We start from the raw sequence: 20,384 nt of genomic DNA on the forward strand, positions 1-20,384 counted from the left end.
ATGGTTTCGTAAGCCACGGCTTAAGTGACGCGCTACCATGACAACAGGAGTTATTCTTTGAGAAAAGGAAGCTTTGCTTGGGGAGGAACCCGCGGATCAATATTTTCTAGGGTTGCTTTACGCTGCCTCTGCCCCAAACACCACCGTCAGTGACCCTCCCATTGGTGACCACATCAACTTACAAAAATTTACAGTTAGCATCCACTAGTGTCATAAGGATTACACTACTGTGTCCCTTATTGTAAAAAAAATACCCACTATTAGCAGGTTAACTACTAAAATCCTTTTCCAAAGCAGCACGCAAGTGAGTGATTCAACAGTCTGCGGAATTCCGTTGCCACTTTCCTCCATTCAACTAAGTGGCGGGACCCTTGTAGCCAGGATGAAGGGCTTCATGGATGGCAGAGCACACACTTGGGATGATCTCAGGGATGGGAGGCTGGCTGGCCCGGAAGTGGTAGCTCAGTGACTGTTGCGATTCTCCTGAGGGGATGAAAGCATAAAGGAATATTTGCCAACTAGTGTTAAATGGCTGTTTTCAGACCGAGTTGTTCCACCATTTTGTAATATGACTTAATTAAATAACAAGAGTGACCTAAGGGCAGACCCCAGACCCCAAGAGATTTCCCAACAAAAGTAGCCTCGGGAGGGAAAGCCACAAGCACTTTCATTTTTTTTTTTACGTGTATGCCTATAGCGCCGGTAGGCTTTCTTGTGGGGCCTGGATGGTGTTCGGCCCCAGCCCGTCATGGCGCAGGCAAGTGTTTATAGTGGCGCCATCTTCTCTTGGCTCATGCTGCCCCCCGGAACTCCTTCTTGATTCACTTCGACTGTTTCCTCAAGAGTCCGGGTTGATGGCTGGTCTTCAGGACAGCATGTGGGTAGTTTTAAGCCACTCGGCGGTGACTGAAAAATCCGAGGTGGCAGCGTGGGGATTCGAACCCGCGTCGTCCATCACGCGGTGAATGTGGGCCCAGCACGCTACCACTCATCCACCGCCTACCCAAAAAGAAAGAGCAAACAAAGGTGAGTAGATAAGATTCAAAAGTTTGGAGGCTGTGCTAATGTGTATCATGACCAAAAATAGGAGATGTCTAATGGTAACATTTATGGTAAGTTACCTTTAGGGTCACGCCGTAATTACCTGTTGTTTTGTCGTGTCAGGCTATTTTCTGCCAGGGTAGGGTAGGCTGAGTTAGTGGTTCAAAGGATTAATTATGCTCCGAGTCCCTAACTAAACCCACACTATCAAAACCCAACTAAAAATATTCTGATGAGATGAAGGGAAGCTTCATCCCCCTCCGAGGAGTTATCATCGATCCAGGATGCAATAGTAATGATAATGTGAAGAAAATAAATCGACAAAAAGCAGTTCATCACAGCGCCCCTCCTAAAGACAACATGCCATCTCTATAATCTATAACAACAAAAGCATTACGACTGTACTGTACAAACCTGTGGCTGAGAGAGGTTAGGTAATGGTCGGCCGTTCCTCGGGAGATGCTGCAGTCCTCTGCCCCGTCAGGCTCCGGCCCAGCAGACCGAAAGAATTTTCCGCTGATCGCGATTTTTCTGTTGATCGGTTATTGTACCCTTTTGAACAAGGGGGTTGGAGGGCGTGGCGCGTTAAGGTCCAAGCAATACCCAGAGATAGACAAACGAGCCAAGCGCCCACGAGTTCATAACGTGATGATGCATTACACACACACACACACACACACACACACACACACACACACACACACAAACAAACAAACGAACAAACACGCAAAAACCCATCACATCAGTAGTCGCGATGAGTCACCGAAGCAATAACACACAACACACATCCGCCCCAGTGTACTCACCTGCCGCTGCCCGCCGCGCTAAGCTCCACCACAGGCGACCGTCACCACACCTGCCGGGAAGTGTTCACTCATTAATAAACGTACGCCAAGCACGAACACACACACACACACACACACACACACACACACACACACACACACACACCTTTCGGCCACTCCTCTAACTCTTTATAGGAGCAGTGAATAGCGGGCTTTTTCACATTTTTTACCTTGTTTATGCCCTTGAACTGACTCCTTTGCTGTAAAAAAAAATATATATAATAAAGACACAAATTATTTAAGATGATAAAAAAAGCGGTGAAGCAGAAATAAATATACAGGGAACACAAAAAAAGTACACAAAAACAAAAGTAAAAATGTTAAGGGTTACAAAAAATGTCACAAATAGAATAAACTGAGGAATAAATGGATAAAGGATGGAGATAATGGTAAATAGGATTTGGAAAAAATATAAATAATTTGCTTGACCTTTTAAAATCAATATCGTCTCACCGAAATGCCACACACAAATCACTACACTGAAGGTATTTAACATTCCAGACATTTGAACCACTCACCAAACAAAAAAATACACAAAAGTCAAATTATCAAAACATTCCCGCGTCTCCCTTAAAGAAAAAAAGGAAAAAAATATATTTCACGCTTAAAAATATGAAAAACTGTACTTCGCTGTGTTTTATAGTCACACAAAAAAATATACAAGAAAATTTTATATGTTGAACGAGACTCACCAAACAAAAAATACACAAAAGTCAAATTATCAAAACATTCCCGCGTCTCCCTTAAAGAAAAATAGGAAAAAAATATATTTCACGCTTAAAAATATGAAAAACTGTACTTCGCTGTGTTTTATAGCCACACAAAAAAATATACAAGAAAATTTATATATATGTGACTCACCAAACAAAAAAAATACATAAAATTCAAATTATCAAAACATTCCCGCGTCTCCCTTAAAGAAAAAAAATGTATTTCACGCTTAAAAAAAAAAAACATGTAAAACTGTACTTCGCTTTGTTTAATAGTCACACAAAAAAATATACAAGAAAATACACAAAAGTCAAAATTTCAAAAGATTTCCGCGTCTCCCTTAAAGAAAAAAAAATGTATTTCACGTTTAAAAAAAAAAAACATGTAAAACTGTACTTCGCTTTGTTTAATAGTCACACAAAAAAATATACAAGAAAATACACAAAAGTCAAAATTTCAAAAGATTTCCGCATCTCCCTTAAAGAAAAAAGAAAAAAATGTATTTCCCGCTTAAAAATAATGAAAAACTGTACTTCGCTTTGTTTTATAGTCACACAAAAAACTATACAAGAAAATTTATATATGTTGAACTTTCCAGGAAAAAGCGAACCAGATTATTTTTTTTATGTAACACCGATATAATGTAATTGATATCTTTCATTCTCCAGGGCAACACTCCAGCACAACACAACGCAAGTGGGAAAGTTTCGTTTAGTCGGTGCAACATCTGTGGTCATATGCCGGAGAGAGACGGAAAGGGAAGGAGTTATAGGAGAAGGGAACAGATCCTAGGAGACGGGACACAACCCTCGATTAATACCTGGTACCCATTCACTGCTGGGTGGACAGGGGCGTAGGGTATCGGACAAGCCGCCCAAATTTTTCCACTCCGCCCGGGAATCGAAATCGGGCTCTCTTGGTTGTGAGCCGAGTGTGCTAACCACTGCACCACGAAACCCCCTGTAAGAGAGGGCGTGGCAGAATAGCTACGCCTCTCCTTCCTTCATTAACACGCTGGGCTATAACCTTTTCCTCAATGCCGACTTGGAAAAGAAAGAAGCAGACGTAGAGGCTTCCAGTGTTATCAGCAAAGACATTTTTGTAGCATCCTTTTCCTTCTGTCGGTCATATCTTCCTCCTCCTTATCCTTCAGTCTGTTTATTTATATATTTTATACTCATACCCGTCCGTCCTTCTTCCTGAACTCTAACTTTCCTTCCTTTTTTCTTCTTTTCTTTTCTTACTTTCCATTCTTCTTGTTTTCTTAGAGTTCTTTCCTTTCTTCCTTTCAATATTCTTTTTCGCCATTCCTTCCTCTTTCCTTTTTCCTTTCTTCCATCATTCCTTCCTTGCTTCTTTCCTATATTTCTATCGATTATTTTCTCCCCTTCTTCCTGTTTCCCTTATTTCCTTTCCGACTTTTTCTTCTTTCAATCAGTTTTTTCCTTCCTTCCTTCCCTCCTTCCCTCTTTCTTTCCTTCCTTCTCTCCTTATTTACTCCTTTCCTTCCTTTCCTTTCTGACTTTTCTTCTTTCAATCAGTTTTTTTTCCTTCCTTCCTTCCTTCTTTCCTTCCTTCCTTCTCTCCTTACTTCCTCCTTTCCTTCCTTTCCTTTCTGACTTTTCTTCTTTCAATCAGTTTTTTTTCCTTCCTTCCTTCCTTCCTTCCTTCTCTCATAACTTCCCTTCCCTCCTTCCTTCCTTCCAAACTCTGTCTATCATTTTTTAATCAACTTATTTTATCCTGTCTTCCCTTTTGCTTCGCTCTCCTTTCCATCCTTCATTCCAACCTTTGAATGAAAACGGCAGAAGAGGTGAGAATAGGTGACAATCTGACTTTTGACGATACATAAATACCAAAACAGAAATAAACGAGAAATAGCATCACTCTGAATATTGATGATGCATAAATATTAAACCATTACCAAACAATCATATCAGTCTAACGAGAAGTGGATAAGCGGATAGGACGGGAAATATGGATGAAAGTAGAAGTTGAAAGGAAGAATTGAGGAAAGAAGAGAGCCACAGATAGCAAACGAAGGAGTAGAGAGAGAATCGAGGAAAAGATTGGACAGAAAATATCAAAACAATCTCATCTTTTTAACTTGACAAGACACAATTCATCTTCATAACACTTTGATTGAGCAATACACCAGTTTTTTCTTCTTCTTCTTCTCTCTCTCTCTCTCTCTCTCTCTCTCTCTCTCTCTCTCTCTCTCTCTCTCTCTCTCTCTCTCTCTCTCTCTCTCTCTCTCTCTCTCTCTCTCTCTCTCTCTCTCTCTCTCTCTCTCTCACCATCTTTTCACTGCCCTTCACTTTATCTTATCTTCCCTTCCCTTCCCTTCCCTTCCCTTCCTTTCCCTTCCCTTCTCTTCTCTTCTCTTCTCTTCCTTTTCTTTCTCTCCTTTCCTTTCCTTTCCTTTCTTCTGCTCTCTCTTCCTATCCTTTCCACTTTTTTTTTCTTCTCTCTCCTCCTCCTCTTTTCTTTTCCTCCTTTTCCTTTTTTTACTCTTCCTCCTCCTCCTCCTCCTTCTTCTTCTTCTCCTCCTCCTCCGCCTCTTCCTCCTCCTCCTCGTCGTCATCTTACCCTTCATCATAAATTCCATCACTGTCCTCCTCCTCCTCCTCCTCCTCCTCCTCCTCCTCCTCCTCCTCCTCACCACCCTATAATGAATAATGATGATATTCTTAAGACAATTAACAGAATGATATATTGGAGTGAGGCGCGTTTGTATATAAAAGGATGGCGGCGGAAGGAGGAAAAGAGGAAAAAAGAGAGGAGGAGGAAGAGAGGAAAAAGGAGAGGAGGAGGAGGAGAGAACACCTTGAACATTACGTAGAGAGAGATACAGACAGACAGACAAAGAGAAGGAACGAGAATAGAGAGAATAACAGACACATACATGATAAAAAAAGACATTGTAGAGAAAGAGCGAGATACGGACAGACAGACAGACAGACGGACAGAGAGAAATAACGAAACCAGAAAGAATAACAGGGAAATACATAACAGAATAAAAAGATACATACAGACAGACGTACAGACAAAAAATAGAAGGAACAGCAGGGAGATACATGAGAAAAACACTTCGAGGAAATAACAGACAGACAGACAGACAGGCAGGCAGACAAACAAACAGAAGAAACGAGAATATGAATAGACAGACAGACATACGAAGAGAGAGAACGAGATTAGACAGGATAACAGGAACACACAAGATAGAGAAAAACATTTAGTGGAAAAAGAGAGACAGACAGATAGAAAAACAAGGTATTAGACGAACACACACACACACACACACACACACACACACACACACACCAGCTATCAGGACGCCCTCGACTCCCTCCATCTCACCAGCCTACAACACCGTCACGAGACCCTACTACACCGGTTCGCAACCAAGCTTCTCAACCAGCCCAGACACAGACACATCCTCCCACCCGCAGTGAACCGCCCTCAGCACTCAGTGCGACACCACAACATTATTGCCCCGATACGGGCACGGACTGACCGCTATAAGAACAGCGCAGTGCCCGTGATGGTCAAATATATCAACAATGCAAATTAAGAGCACCACAATTTGTATGTTTTGTAAATATTTTTCATTAGGACTTATTGTTGTTGTTATTATGATTATTATTATTATTATGATTATTATTATTATTACTATGATTACTATTATTATTATCATTATGATTATTATGATTATTATTATTATCTTTACTATGATTATTGCTATTATTGTTATTTCTATTTTCCTTTTTATTTTCAATCATACTACTTTGTTCATTTGTCTCATTCATTTCATTTAATCTTCCATTGATGTATATTTTCAGCTCTAGGGCTGCCTGGTACTTCATAAAATAAACCGTTTATTATTATTATTATTATTATTATACACACACACACACACACACCTTCCCGTAGCTCAGGTCTTGTATATATCATTGTAGTTTACGTTGGTGTTTACTGATGCTGAGTGAGACATCTGTATAGTGAATATATAACCACCTCCACTACAGCCACAACAACCTATAGAGCCGAGATTCTTGTGTCACGCCTCACGGTTCTTGCTCCCTTTGACAGCCTCTGGCCTCCTTGTTACCAGCGCGAGAATGTCACCTCAACACAATACTAACAAAGCGGGTGGGGAGCGTCAACACGGAGAATGCATAAAGCAATTCAGCGATAGGAAGATGTGTGTTAGCTTTATCTTGTTATGCGTCTCTCTCTCTCGCTCTCGCTCTCGCTCTCTCTCTCTCTCTCTCTCTCTCTCTCTCTCTCTCTCTCTCTCTCTCTCTCTCTCTCTCTCTCTCGTTCTATCTATATCTATCTTCCTTCCTCTCATTAATGGAGGAAGTAGAGATTATAGGCATCTCTTAGTTTGTCATCTTTACTTAAAAACAAAATGACAAAACTAGTCTTATGCCCCTAAGTGAAAATGAAAGTACAAAGGCAGGAAATAGCTCATAAGTATATCAGAGTATTGTAATATAGCAGCAGGGTTCAACTCAGAAGTACGTCAAAAGAAAAACCACTCGTAAGTTATAATTTTGTCAAACACGTAAATGGATGACTAAACATACTGAGCCTTGCACGGATTTAAGTTAACCTAAAGGCGAGGAACTATTTTGTAAACGACTTTCAGTATAATAGTATATAAAAGAATGTAGGTTTCAGAAGACAGCGTAATCACGAACATGGACGTGTAGAAAACAAGAACAAGTCCAAGGCAATGAAGAAGGTGAAGGAGAAGCAACAGAACACAAGGACCAAGAAAAAGGAGCTGTTGGAAAGGCTTATTCACACTAACTGGAGTGAAGGTGGGTGGAGTGGACTGGGGCATGATTTCCTAACTTCCACAGTGTTCCACCCGCCAACTCGATATTTTTGGGTGTGTGTTGATAGACGTGACATTTGTTGCTGGAAAGGTATATTTAACCTGACATTTCTAGGCTCGAGTTGGCGCCTTCCATGACTTGCTGGAGGCGTGAGTGAAGGATAAACTCGGCTTCAAGTCATCTCGAGTATTCTTAGATGTTTTTAATAGACGTGACATTTGTGGATAAGCTTGCTCCTTCATCTAGTCTATTCAATCGTACAGACATCCGAAAGACGGTTCAAGGTCTCTATTCTTGGGCGTGGATGACTGACAAGAACGGTCAACCTATTTCTGAACGACAGCACGCCTCCGAAGGTCACACTAGTGCACGCCTCCCAAGGTCACAGCACGCCTCCCAAGGTCACAGCACGCCTCCGAAGGTCAAACTACAGCACGGCTCCGAAGGTCAAACTAAGGCCAGCATTCTCAAGACGTTTTTCTCCCTCACAACCACTGTATCCCAAGCCCACAAAGGAGGTAGTCGGGTTATAATGAGTGTGTTCAGGTCCATGGTGTAGAAGCCTTGCCAAACCATTCCTATAGTCTTCCCAGTATGTCGAGGCCGGTCTGGCGTTGGCTCCCGCGGGTCATTTCCTCCCCTCTGATCTGCCACACAGTCCCAACGCCTATCTCTTCCTCTCATATGTAAGCTATAGGTAACATATGAGAGGGAAAAATAGGTGTTGGGACTGTGTGGCGGAGCAGAGGAGAGAAATGGACCCGCGGGAGCCAACGCCAAAACAGACTCGACAATTTGGTTTCACTATAGGCTCGTAAAAGTACCGATGAAAATACTAACATAAACCTCTACCAAAGCCTTACCTGTTATGGGTGGCTACAGTAAGCCCCGAATATTAAACGTTTGTGACTTGTTACGATCGTTTTTCAAGGCCGCAGAGGAAAAGAAAGTTGGAAAGTTTCGTTTAGTCGGCGCAACATCTGTGGTCATATGCCGGAGAAAGACAGGAGGGGGAAGGAATTATAGGAGAAGGGAACAGACCCCAGGAGACGGGACACAGCCCCCGATTAACACCTGGTACCCATTCACTGCTGGGTGGACAGGGCGTAGGGTATCGGAAAAGCCGCCCAAATTTTTCCACTCCGCCCGGGAATCGAACCCGGGCTCTCTCGGTTGTGAGCTGAGTGAGCTAACCATTGCACCACGATTGGCACGGATTTGGCTTTCACTGGTAGCCTGTAAACATGTACTCCCAGGTCTTTCTCTGCCTCTGTGGTGGATAGTGGAGAGTTTCCCATGTGGTATTGGTATGCTGAATATCCCCTCCCAGTGTGCAGGACTTTATATTTTTCTTCACTGAATTGTAGCAGCCACTTTTTGTTCCATTCCTGTAGCTTGGTGATGTCTGACTGTAGGATATCCGCAGTCAAGGGCTTTAGAAACATGATCCCCGCTGCTACCGGGACCTAGGACCTACTAGATGCCTCACTGACGGTTATATCTTGCAGCAAGTCGGACTCGGCAGTCTCGGGACGGTCTTCCGGTAACTCCTGCTCCCCGGCACAATAATAGATTAAATGAGCGAATAACAGCCGCAACGATTTCTTCTTTTCCTCATCATTACCGTCCTAATGAAGACCTGATGACCCAAGGCGGGCTGGGTCACGAAAACAACGTCTCCAGAGTTATGTTTTTCTATTCTCCTATCTTTTTTTTTTCTCTCTCTCATCATTAATTCGAACGTTTTAATTTTCTCCTGTTTTCCTCTTTCATTTCTTTTCTGTCAGTTCTGTTTTTTTTTCGATTGTGGTAGTCATTTATTTTTTTTCTCTCTCTCTCTCTCTCTCTCTCTCTCTCTCTCTCTCTCTCTCTCTCTCTCTCTCTCTCTCTCTCTCTCTCTCTCTCTCTCTCTCTCTCTCTCTGTCTCTGTCTCTGTCTGTGTCTCTGTCTATGTGTCTGTGTCTATGTCTCTCTCTCTCTCTCTCTCTCTCTCTCTCTCTCTCTCTCTCTCTCTCTCTCTCTCTCTCTCTCTCTCTCTCTCTCTCTCTCTCTCTCTCTCTCTCTCTCTCTTTTAATACATTATTTCGTCCTTCTCCTTTCATTCTCGTCTTCTTCCTCATTCTCCTTCATTCCCCTTCTTCTTCTCCTCCTCCTTCCCCTTCTTCTTCTCCTCCTCTTCCCCTTCTTCATTCTTTGGTTCTCTTCATCTTTAATTATATTTCTCTACCGTTCTTAATTATCTTCTCTTGTTTTATTGTACTTCCTTTTCGTTTTTTTTTTTTATCATTAACATTCATCAACCGTATTTTTATCCCTCTTACTTTTTTTATGTGTTGTTCTAATGTTTTGCTTATGGTTTTTTTTTGGGGGGGGGAGTTTTTCTCGTTATTTTTCCTTCCCTTTACTTAACGTCTTTTTATTTTATTTTTGAGTTGTTTTTTCCATTTGACATTTCATCTTCTTTTCATATTTCATCTTCGTCATTTACAAATTTCTTTTTTTTCAGTATTTCCCTCATGAATTTCTAGATTTCTCCATTCTCTCTCTCTCTCTCTCTCTCTCTCTCTCTCTCTCTCTCTCTCTCTCTCTCTCTCTCTCTCTCTCTCGATGGCTTATTTTTCCTCTGGGCATGTGGAAAAATATATCTAATTCTTTCATTGCCGATTAAGAGGATATGAAATATGTTCAGGTAAGAGGGAGGGAGAGAGGGAGGAAGGGAGGGAAGGAGGGATGGTGGGTGGGAGAGGAGAGTAAGAGGGAGAGGAAGGGAGAGGAGAGGCGGACAAGAGGAAAGGGAATGAGGAGGATGAAGTAGAGGAAAAATGAACGATCGGAATAAAAGAAAGGGAGAACAACGGATAGGAAATAGAAGAGAAGGAAAGGAGGAAATAAGGAATAAGGAAGAAAAGAAAGAACGGAAGAGAAGGAAGGTTAAGAGAGATAGAGAACGTGGAGGAAGTGTAGGAGGCGGGAAAAGTTGTGAAGTGAAGGAAGAAAACAGGAAAGCAGAGGAAAGCAGAATAGAGAATGAAAAGAGAGACAACTTAAGGAGAGGAGGAAAATGAGAAGAGCAAGAAGAGGAGAATATGGAAGAAAGATGAGAGGAAGAAGAAAGAGGATGAGGAAAAGCGAGGAAGGAAAGAGAGGGAGATAGGAGGCATAGGAAAGAAGGAAGGAAAAAGATAGGGGAGAAAGTAGGACGAAAGAAAGGAAGGAAGGAAGGATGGAAGGAAGGAAGAGAGGAAGAAAGATGATGAAGGGGGCTTAGAAGAAGTGCAAGAGGGAAAAAAAGGGGACAAGGGAGGAAAAGAAGAAGGGAAGGAGGAATGAAAGAAGGAAAAGCATAAAATTAATCAAGAGAAAAAAAAAGTAGATAGAAAAAAGGAAATAATTGTTAAGGAAAAGAGAGAGAGAGAGAGAGAGAGAGAGTTTTTGGGAATAAGGTTCAGGAAGATTCGTTAAGACTTAATTGCCAGTCCCCTCTCCCTCCCTCCCCCCCTCGCTCCTTCCATTCTATTTATCCTCCCCTCCCTCGCTTTATTTCCCTTACCTTCCCTTTCCCCTTCCCTTTTATCTCTGTTATGTGGATTTGCTTGTTTACTTTTCCATTTGCTCCTCTGCTCACCCTCCCTTACTCTATTTTCTCGCATTCATTCTCTCTCTCTCTCTCTCTCTCTCTCTCTCTCTCTCTCTCTCTCTCTCTATCTCTCTATCCATCTATCTCTATCTATATCTGTATGTCTGTGTGTCTGGCTAAACGTTTTAAATTTTCACACCTTCCTCGCCATAAGAAATGACGCACCTATAAGGAAATAAACTAAAAAAAATTAATAAAAAAATCAAGCTGACCCTATTTTCCTTTAGCACGTCTGTTAATATTCCTGAAATGGCTTTACAGTTTATTATTTTCTTTAGCAAATCTTATGACCGGAGATTCAATTAAAAAAAAAAGGGTAGCGTCATTAAGCGACGGCCGACACACTTTTTATTGTTCAAACCTGCCTAAGAGATCATAACGTCCTTGTCAAGAATTGCCAGGTTATCTAAACAACAGACTGGTGGGTCCACTCTGTGATAAGCTGGGCCAAGTTATTTTATCAAGGTTCATTGGAATTTGCAAACTACACTCGTTCCAGACTAACAATAGTAGATATATAATAACAACAACAACAACAACAACAATAATAATAATAATAATAATAATAATAATAATAATAATAATAATAATAATAATAATAAGGAGAAAAAGAAGAAGAAAAGGAAGAAGAACAAGAACAAGAACAAGAAGAAGAAAATGAACGAGAATAAGAATAGAACAAGAAAAAAAGGATTAAGAAGAATGTGGAGCAGGAAATAACAATAATGATTAATACAATAATAATAATAATAATAATAATAATAATAATAATAATAATAATAATAATAATAATAATAATAATAATAATAATAATAATAATAATAATGTAAAAATAACAACAATAATAGAAGAAGAAGAAAGAAAAGAAGAAAAGAAAAAAAAGAAAAAAAGAAAAAGAAGAAGAAAAAGAAGAAGAAGAAGAAGAAGCAGAAGGATACATGCTGTGGAGGAAAAAAAAAGAAAAAAAAGATAAACTGCAAAAAAAAAAAAGTAATACAAAAACTCAATGAACTTTTTTTCCACTTCCATCGAGATCTAACTAGCAGTATGTGTGTGTGTGTGTGTGTGTGTGTGTGTGTGTGTGTGTGTGTGTGTGTGTGTGTGTGTGTGTGTGTGTGTTAGGGCATTCAACGCCACAAACGAGGAATCGGAAACCTTTTGGGTCACATTCGTGGGGTTCGATCCTGTGCGGTGGTTGATGGTGTGTGCTTCCCATCGGCTGCCACTGGGGCGGGAGTTACGGGAGAGAGAGAGAGAGAGAGAGAGAGAGAGAGTGTCTCTCTCTCTCTCTCTCTCTAAGGTGAAACGTCAAAAGAGATAAAATAATTTGAGGGGAGGAGAGAAAGAGAGAGATAAAAGAATAGAAAACAGGCTGGGTGATAGAACAGGTAAATGAAATGAGGAGACGAGAAGCCGTAGAATTTATGAAAAGGAGAATTAATGAAAAAAATAAGGAATAACAGAGAGGGAAAAGAATGTCCAAAGAAATAAAAGGCAAGTGATGTTTAACGAAAGAATGTGCAGATAAATAATAGGCAAGTAAAAGGCAAAGATAATGAAATGTAAAAACGAAAAGCGGGAATGAAAGAGAGAAATAAAGGAATAGAGAATGCCTTATCTGGTCTTTATATATTTTCTTCTTCCCTTCATCTATATTTTCCTCTGGTTTTGCTTTATCACATGTTTCGCTAACTCTTCGTTTTCCAATTTCTTTTTTTTATATTCTCATCTATTTCTTCCATTGCTACTTTTTGTGTTTGTGTTTCTTTCTATTTTTCTTATTAGTCAACGTCTCCTCCTCCTCCTCCTCCTCCTCCTCCTCCTCTTGGGTCCTCGACTTTGTGTATTCAGTGCTTAACTTGTACCTCCTCCTCCTCCTCCTCCTCCTCCTCCTCCTCCTCCTCCTCCTCCTCCTCCTCCTCCTCCTCCTCCTCCTCCTCCTCCTCCTCGTATAGCTGCAAGCCATTCCTCGCCACGCTAAATTCTCCTTCACTCCTTCGAATACACTTCCTCCTCCTCCTTCTCCTTCTCCTCCTCCTCCTCCTCCATCCTCGACCCCTAACGCAGCACACACACAAACATCCCTCATCTCCCCATCACCAAACACCCTCCTCCTCCTCCTCCTCCTCCTCCTCCTCCTGAGATGCTGCTAACTGATTGTCTTGTGTCTGCGTTAATCATGAGTGGCAGGAGATGGGTCAACAGCGGCGGATGAGGGGACACGAGAGGAGGAGGAGGAGGAGGAGGAGGAGGAAAGGTGAAGTAAGGGGTCATGTGGGCGATATAAGTGATTTGATGAGAGGTTAAGGGGGGGAGGGAGAAGGGAGAGTAGAAGGAGGAGGAGGAGGAGGAGGAGGAGGAGGAGGAGGAGGACGAAGAGTAGACATGTAGGGGGAGAATCGTGGTTATGGAGACGGTATGGACTACGAGAGGGGAGAGGAGAGATGGGGAGGAGAGGAAGAGTGAATGGGAGGGGAGGGAAGGAGGGGAGATGAGGGGAGGGGGGAAGAGGGTCAGGTCATTGAGGGGTCAGAGTTGTGATACAGTCAAGAGGAAGGGGGGAAGACGCCTCTTAGACACGTACATGTCCTCTTAACTCCTCCAGGGATCAAGGAGGAGGAGGAGGAGGAGGAGGAGGAGGAGGAGGAGGAGGAGGAGGAGGAGGAGGAGGAGGAGGAGGAGGAACAAAGGAACACAAAGGAAGAACAAACAGCAGCAGACCTGATGTGAGAGGCTGTTTTTGACAAGCTACACTAACTGTCTAATCAAAGGTGGAAGATGAGGAAGAGGAGGAGGAAGAGGAGGAGGAGGAGAAAATGACAATAATAAGAGGAAGAGGAAGTAATGAAAACAGCGAGATAAAACACACACACACACACACACACACACACACACACACACACACACACACACACACACACACACACACACACACACACACACACAACACTTAAGCCACAAGGAAGCAAATAAAGAACAAGCAAATGAACCAAACCAAAAAATACAGAAGAAAAAAAAAAAAGAAAAAAAAAAAAAAAAAAAAAAAAAAGAAACAGAAGCGAAAAAAAGAGTAGAAAGAGAACGATAATTAGATATATAACGAATGAAAGGAGAATAACTAGAAGGTAAAGGAATGACCGAAGGAAAGAGGAGATGCAGAAATAAATGGATACCTTCGCAATAACCAAACCAACACATAAATAACTCGGATAATATTACATCGAAGCTATTTCAAGGCTCAGTCAACGTCTAGCAAGTTTCAATAAGAGGAGGAGGAGAAGGAGGAGGGAGGAAGAAGAAGAAAAAGAAGAAAAAGACGAGAACAGAGAGAGAGAGAGAGAGAGAGAGAGAGAGAGAGAGAGAGAGAGAGAGAGAGAGAGAGAGAGAGAGAGAGAGAGAGAGAGAGAGAGGGAGAAAGGAAATAAGAAGCCAAAAAAAAAATGGGGTAGAGAGAGAAAAGAGGAAAGTAGATAAAGAGGAGAGAAGAGAAGAGAATAGAAGATAAAAAAAAAATCGAAACCAATAAACGAATCAAAAAAACAGAGAAAATGAGAGAATGGGAGACCAAAATAAAAAGTTCGAAAAGCGAGATAAAGAAAAAAAAAGCGCACTGGGAGAGAGTGGGGGCGAGGGCGGGATGGGGGGGGGGGGGGTGCGAGGGAGGGATGGAGGAAAAAAAATGGGGGGTGTCTATGCTTCCTCCATGAGTTACGACGAGGCGGAGGGGCGAGTTTAATTTGGGTGTGAGGGAAATAGAGAGAGCAATGGCAGGGGATCAAGCGCATCAGTCTCCCTCCACTCGGCAAATTGTGCATGGCAGGGGGGGAGGGGGTATAGGGGGGCGGAAGGGATGAGGGGGCACAGAGGAGGTGGAAGGGAGAAGAAGAGGATGGTAGATGGGAACACAGGAAGAGGGAGGAAGAGGAAGAGGAAGGGCGGAAAGGGGGAAAGAGGGAGAGAAAAGGAAGATGGGGGCGGGGGGGGTGGGGGCAAAAGGGGAAGAGGGGGGGAAGGGATAAGGTGGCAGAGAGGAGGTGGAAGAGAGAAGAAGAGGGTGCTAGGAGGGAGACAGGAGGAGGGAGGAAGAGGAAGAGGGGGAAGAGAGGAGGTGGAAGAGAGAAGAAGAGGGTGGTTGGAGGGAAAGAGGAAGAGGAGGGAGGAAGAGGAAGGCAGAGAAAGGGAGAGAAGGAAGGGTAGAGGGTAGGGAGAGAAAGGAGGAAGGGAAGTAGGGAGAGGGTAGGGAGAGAAAGGAGGAAGAGAAGTAGGGAGAAGGGAGATAGGAAGAAGGGAGGGAGGGAGGATAGGGGGTAGGTAGATATGGAAGAAAATAAAATATGAAAACCAAGAAGTGAATGGGAGATTAAAAAAAAGGAGAGGAAAGCTAAAGTAAGGGAGAGAAAGAAAGGGAGAAAAAGGGAAATAGAATATGGAGGTATGGAGATAAAGCAGGATAAGGAGAGAATGAGATAAAGAAGGAAGAGAGTTAAACAGGACCTGAGGCAGAAGACGAGAAAAAGAACGAACATGGAGATAAAAAAAAATGATGAGTGAGTTGAAGAGGTTTGCATCGACAGACGAATGAGATTAAGGAGGATGAAGGGGAGATGAGAATGGGGGTGAAGAGAAGGGGAAGGTGGAAGAAGAGGCGTCAAAAAGATATATGGAAAAGGATGGGAGGAAGGAAGGGATAGAAGGAGGAGGAGAAAGGGGTAGAGAAATGAATGAGGAAAAGAAAATTGATGGGGTGGTAAAAGGAGGTGATGAAGGGGTGTAGAAGGGGTGAGGGGGGGTTGTGTAGAAGGGAATGAATGAATGAACGAGAAAGTTGCAAAATGAAGGAGTTTAAGTTGACTGGAGATTGAAAGGGAAGAGAGAGATTTCCTTATTCACTTTTCCCTTTCTATCCATTTCAATTCCAACTTGCGTTTCCCTTCAGTATTACCTCAAATTCATCCCTTCTCTTACCATCCCATTCCTCCTTTCTCTTCCCTTCCATCCATTTCCTCCCCTATTCACTTTCCCCTTCTCTCCATTTCAATTCCAACTTGCCTTCCCCTTCAGTATTACCTCAAATTCACCTCCCTTCTTCTCTTACCCTCCTGTCCCTCCTCTCTCTTCCCTTCTATCCATTTTCTCCCCTATTCACTTTCCCCTTCTCTCCATTTCAATTCCTATTTCCCTCCCCTTCAAAATATCTTTCATTCACCTTTCTCTTTTTCTTGCTATCTTTTCTCTCCCTTCTCTTCCCCCCTCCCCCTTCCTTTTTCTTATCTCTTCGTCTCCCTCCCTTCCACCTTCACTTCCTCTTACCCCCTTTCACTATATCCTCCCCTTCCTCTTCAGGGCTCAACCTCCGTCCTTTTCTCTTCTCTTCCCATCTTCAATCTTCCCTTTCCTCCCATTTTTCACGTCCTCCCTTCAATATTCTACCCTTTCTTTCGCCTCTTCCTCCTCTTCCTCCTCGTCCTCCTCCTCCTCCTCCTCCGCGGGTCAGATTCACCAGCAGTCCACAGGTGATCGCTTTACCTGAGGTGTGATTTCAGGTGCGATTCGGATGGTGTTTCAATAGTCGTTATCCGTATCCGAAGTGCCCGAACCTGATAGCTGCCCTGGAGATGTGTTGGACGCTCTCTCTCTCTCTCTCTCTCTCTCTCTCTCATCTAGTCTTTCTTCTTTCTTTCTTTCTTTTCTTTCTTTTCTTTCCTTTCTCTCCCTCCCTCCCTCCCCTTCCTTTCCCTTCCTTTCCCTTCCCTTCATTTCATTTTTCTTTCGTTCATTATTTTCCTCTCCTTTCCTTGAGTCCCTCCCTTTGAGTCTCGAGAGGCTGAAGAAAAATCTCTCTCTCTCTCTCTCTCTCTCTCTCTCTCTCTCTCTCTCTCTCTCTGCATTCATTTATCTGTTCGTTCATTTGTCTGGGGCACAAACAGAGGAGGAGAGAGGGAGTAAAAAGCAAGACAGACGGACGGATGGAGAAGGGATGAAGAGAAACGGAGAGAGAGAGACAGACGGATCGACAGGACGCAGACAGACAGACAGACAGACAGAGGGGCAAAGGGACGAACGACTGAGAAAAGGAAAATAAAGGAAAGAAAATTGAATGAAACTGCAAAATATTTAGACAAACACTTTTAGACAATTACATACATACATACATACATACATACTAAGTTAACAAATGTTGGTTTTCTCCCTAGGACTGCAATGGTCAGATAGATGGAGGAGGAGTGTCAATCTCCAAGCATACGTCTTCCCAGCATACGTCGGGGAGGAGATGGGAACACGCAACAGATTGGTACCACGAAACGGGACACATCTCAGCAAACTACGTGATGCTGTCTATTGGTAACTGAGTTTAAACATAACATTAGTTCCCCGCCGGCCACCAGAGTGCTTGTAGATTCACTCGCTCGGGCTGAGGCGCTCTGAGGGGCAGTTATTTACTTGTTCAGTGAAACGTTTTTTAGGTAAGATTAAAAACTTGTTATCCGTTATAAATTAATATATATGGACTATGGTGTATAGTGTGTTAATTAGTCACTGGTTTAAATGACGTAGTTAGTTTTCCAGAAAAAAATGGTTTAAAGTTTCTGCTACTTATGAAAATGTCGTCAGGTGGCATTATGGAGCAGCTGTTCCATACTACCACCATTTCATATCTCCAGGGTTTACCTCCTCCCCACACATCATATCTCCAGTTCCTGAGGCAAAGAAGGTGAAAAACAGAGGTGGCAAAGCTCAGGAAGCATCTCTCCTGACTTTCTCTCCATATAAGGAGGGTTTAAAGACATCATTAGAGGAAAAACTCGGGTGCAGCTGAACAGAAAACAGCGCATGCTCAAGATACCGCACCGAAAGGTAAAAGTCAGGAGAGAGATGCGTCAGGAAACAGAATGGAGGCTTTTTTTTATCGGGCTTTTTTTATCGGGCTTTTTTTATCGGGCTTTTTTTATCGGGCTTTTTTTATCGGGCTTTTTTATCGGGCTTTTTTTATCGGGCTTTTTTTATCGGGCTTTTTTTATCGGGCTTTTTTATCGGGCTTTTTTATCGGGCTTTTTTATCGGGCTTTTTTTATCGGGCTTTTTTTATCGGGCTTTTTTTATCGGGCTTTTTTATTATTGTTTCCTTACAATAATAATAACATACGAATAAGGTGCGATAAAACTCCTTTCCTATCGCATTCTATTTGTCTATTATACATTGACCCATGCATCAAACCAACACATACTTACATACATACATACCGGTACATACATACATACATATAAGTATATAAAATAATAATACTTACCCACCCCATATATAGATATAGATATAGATAGATAGATAGATAGATAGATAGATAGATATAGATAGATAGATATAGATAGATATTATACCTAAATTAACACAAACAGAGAGACAGACAGACAGACAGAAATAGACAGATAGACAGACAGGCAAACACACACACACACACACACACACACACACACACACACACACACACACACACACACACACACACACACATACAAAAACACATCACAAAACCTGAGGGAGCGTCATAAAATATAAAGCCGAGTATTTAGATGATTAGTGAATAAAATTAAGACATGAATATGCATAAACTGTTGTAATGAGACTCACAAGAGATGATTAATGGATGAGTGTGTGTGTGTGTGTGTGTGTGTGTGTGTGTGTGTGTGTGTGTGTGTGTGTGTGTGTGTGTGTGTGTGTGTGTGTGTGTGTGTGTGCCTGTGAAGGAGAAAGTGAGTGAGAGATTGAGTTAGGTTCATAGATAAATCGATTAAAAGATAGTAGTAGTAGTAGTAGTAGTAGTAGTAGTAGTAGTAGTAGTAGTAATAGTAGTAGTAGTAGTAGTAGTAGTAGTAGTAGTAGTAGTAGTATAAATAGACAAAATCATCAGTCCATTTCAAGAGACAATATACCTACCCAACTGTTTCTAAGAGAGGGGAGCATTAGCCTTGAACAGAAATATAACACACTAATTAAATACACCAAAAATAAAACCATATCTAACCTCCATGCGATACAATGCCCAAGCTGTAGATTCTCAACAATTCCAAGATACAATTAGGAAGGGAGACTCATCATTTAGTTAGATATGAGTAACAAAATAACTCCTAGACAATTGGTTGGCATTAAAACGAAGAGATGGAAATGGGGAAGATAATTGATGACGAGACTTGTTGAAAAGGTGAGAAAAAAGGAGTTTCCATACTAACTAATAAACTACAGAACAGACAGGAAAAAAGTATAATATAGCAGGCTTATAAAAGACTCAATAGGTTCCAATACATCTCGATAACCAGTAGAGGCAACAGCAAAACAGACATAATGATTGGCTTATAGAAGAGTTAATAGGTGGAGAAAGCTTGCAATGTGATGTTGTTGATGACTTAAATATCTTCTACATTAATGACTGATAGATAGATGGATATAGATAGATAGATAGATAGACAGATAGATACAGAGAGAGAGAGAGAGAGAGAGAGAGAGAGAGAGAGAGAGAGAGAGAGAGAGAGAGAGAGAGAGAGAGAGAGAGAGAGAGAGAAAGAGGGGAAGAGGAAGAAAGATGGATCACTGACAGAAGGGAATGAGGGAGGAAGAGGAATGACTGGAGAGAAAAAGAACAATGAACGAGAGAGAGAGAGAGAGAGAGAGAGAGAGAGAGAATGGATATAATTGACAGTAAACGAAATTTTTGAAATGATAAAATATAAGGATAACTATACTCTCTCTCTCTCTCTCTCTCTCTCTCTGTGCCATCTCTTCCTCCTCTGCCTCGTAAAAGTCTCCCTCCCCTAATCTTCCCTTCTTGAGCTAATATTCTCCTCTCCTCTCTTTTCTTACCTCATCTTCTCTCCTCTCCCTCCTCTCCATCTTTCTCCTTTGCTCATTTGACTGTTCCTGCGGCCATTTTCTTCTTATTTTTCTCCTCAATTTAATATTCTTCTCATCCTTCCTCTTCTACGCAATTTCTCGAGTCTTCATTTTACTTTCTTTTTTTTCGGGCAATCGTTTATCCCATTTTGCTTTCGTCCTGTTTCCCTTTTTCTTTTTCTTTATTGCTTTCTTCTACTGTTATCTTTTTCTTCTAACCATCAACTTATCTTTCCTTCAGCATTGTTTCTTTATATCTCTTTTTTTTCTTACATAATTTCTTTTCTGTGTCTGTTGTTTCCTGGCTATACACGAGGGTTGCGTCTGACTACAAGCACTTATTTATCTTCTTGTAGTTTAAAATTTTATGTATTCTCACTCTTTCTTATGTTCAGGGTCAAGAATTTGCTTTGTATATAT

The 20,384-nt window shown here is 41.8% G+C and overlaps 1 protein-coding gene across 3 annotated transcripts in view; it reads right to left on the reverse strand.

Annotated features, from left to right (window-relative positions):
* Positions 1–20,384, reverse strand: part of LOC126988249 (phenoloxidase-activating factor 2-like) — a 154,081-nt gene that overhangs the window by 63,103 nt on the left and 70,594 nt on the right. For all 3 annotated transcript variants that reach the window (XM_050846299.1, XM_050846298.1, XM_050846295.1), the window contains exon 2: positions 1,848–1,897. The gene's annotated coding sequence lies outside the window, so the exon portion shown is untranslated. The remainder of the gene's footprint in view (positions 1–1,847; positions 1,898–20,384) is intronic.

The sequence above is a fragment of the Eriocheir sinensis genome, chromosome 68 (genome assembly GCF_024679095.1).
Source record: "Eriocheir sinensis breed Jianghai 21 chromosome 68, ASM2467909v1, whole genome shotgun sequence".
NCBI classification, from domain to species: domain Eukaryota; kingdom Metazoa; phylum Arthropoda; class Malacostraca; order Decapoda; family Varunidae; genus Eriocheir; species Eriocheir sinensis.